At 35.0% G+C, this 2,218-nt stretch overlaps 1 pseudogene; it reads left to right on the top strand.

Moving 5' to 3' along the window:
- Nucleotides 1-415: 415 nt before the first annotated feature.
- Nucleotides 416-493, top strand: LOC145060648 (small nucleolar RNA R71; annotated as a pseudogene).
- The last annotated feature ends 1,725 nt before the right edge of the window (nucleotides 494-2,218 follow it).

Here is a 2,218-nt window from a genome sequence, read left to right as displayed (position 1 = left end):
TCCCTTTTTGGTTTCCTCCAATTTTCATCATACTTGTCCCCACTTGAGTAGCAAACTTGCACCTTTTTATTTCCATGTTCATCCAAGTGGCAATCTTTTGTTAAGTGTGGACCATTGCACCTTTCACAACCAACTCTAATAGCATGAATTGATTGGTCCATCTTGTTCATTCTTCTATGCATAGTGTCAAGCATAGATAATACAGCAGCTATGTCTTCAGAATTTCCTCCCCCAATTCCTTTACCTCCATCATGTCTTGGATTATGGTATTCACAAGAATGCTTTGAGAACTCTTCAACCAACTCCTTTACTTCACCCCGAATTTTTCTTAGTAAGTGGTCCTTGAGAATCAAGGAGTTGCCTTGTCATGACATTCACCTCATCATAGAATATAGACACTTATTGGTGTATGTAAAGATCATTTTGAGGTCAATTTCTTAGTAAGCCTTTATAACACTCCCATGCCTCATAAAGTGATCGCCTTCTTGAGTTTAGCTATTTTTGAAGGTGGGAAGAATTGTTCCAAAAATTGCTCTCGCATCTGTGCCCAAGTAGTAATTGCACTGGGTGGAAGTGCTTTCAACCAGTCTTTTACAGCTCCCTTAACAGTAACAGGAAGCATCCTTAACAACACAGTCTTTCTTGGAACATTCGGGACATTGAAATAATCTGTAATGTCATTGACCTCATCTAAATGTTTGTAATCATCCTCATAATCCTTCCCAGAAAATGGTACATCCTTAAGTGCAATAAGAATGTGTCCTTTTAGCTCGAATGTTGCAGTGGCGGGAATTGTAGGTTGTACTAAACCAGGACCAACATCGTCTCTTATCTGCTTCTTGTATGCCCCCATGGACATATCAGCAATGTCTGCCATCTTGTTCTTTAACTCGTCCTCGAAATCACTTTCTTAAAACTCGGGTTCTATATCGTATTCGGTTTCTTTTTTATTTGGATTTTGTTCAAAGCTTTCTAATTTGCTATCTTCCTTCCTTTGAATACTAGACTCACCCATGTTCTTTCCTTTCTTCTTACCAAAAACTGATTTAAGGTCTTTAAATGGTGAGCTCTTTGGTGGTTGGTCTTCTTTCATGTTTTTATTCGTCTTTTTGTGGAGGGCCGACTCTGGATCTTCAAGCGGTGGTACCAAAGGTTTGTTGGAACCTCTGGTCATCAACTACTACAAAATAAACAAAAATAAAAATGTAAATCTGAACAAAAACTAAAAAAAATAAAAATACTAAAAATATCTTCCTAACTGAACCCACGCCGTGTACTTAAGGTCCACGTCGTGGTCTCAGATCTGAAACAAAAATTAATGCAGGAAATTAACTTTTTGCAGGTTTTATCCCACAAAAAGGATCGATTAACTCAAAGCAAATAAATTAACAATCAAATAAGTTGTTCCCCGGCAACGGCGCCAAAAACTCGATGCGTGCAAATAGCTACATCTAGTTTTACCTACTCTCCTACTAGCTATTCGACTCAGGGCAGTGTACCCCTCGCAAATAGTATAACACAAAAGTCGGGTATCGAACACAGGGAACGGAATCAATTATTTAACCTACTTACTATTAAATTAATCTAAAATTCTAACAAAAGTAAAATGGGTTTTTATCTAATTTTGCAAATTTAGATGAACTTAATTTATCAACAACTATTCAATCAAATTATAAAAACACTTATGTTAGTTTGAATCCACTTTCCCTCAATGGTTTAAATATTAGTTATGACAATTTCCGTTGGTTACCAATTAAAATATTATTAGCAATTCAATTCCAAATTTACTAATATTCAATTAATTCATATAGAGCTATGCATGGTCACACATAATTTAACACATAATCATTTATTAGGTATGATTGGAGCTATGTAAGATTGGGTTAACAAACACAATTGTGGTCACAATATGAGTTCTCCAACACAACCAAATTCAATACTTCAATTACTTATCTAAGATGGGTTTAATCTTAGCTCTAATAATATAACGTTCATTAAATTACTAGGTAGTCACATTCATGTAGATTAATGGTCACTAAACTATACAAAATATAAATTAAAGCAATAAAGTATCAAGTTAAGCATGTTAGGTATAAACAATCACACACAAGACATTAACCAACTAGAAAAGTCTAAATTAATATAAACAAACCATGAGTTCCAGCTTCATCTAGCTAACAGAAGCAGCTAGATTTAGCTACTCATCAAAATAATCACA

The sequence above is a fragment of the Lactuca serriola genome, chromosome 6, assembly GCF_051521515.1.
Source record: "Lactuca serriola cultivar US96UC23 chromosome 6, Lser_US96UC23_V15, whole genome shotgun sequence".
Lineage (NCBI taxonomy): Eukaryota > Viridiplantae > Streptophyta > Magnoliopsida > Asterales > Asteraceae > Lactuca > Lactuca serriola.
The sequence above is the reverse complement of the archived record's forward strand: the minus strand, read 5'-3'. Positions and strand labels throughout refer to the sequence as shown.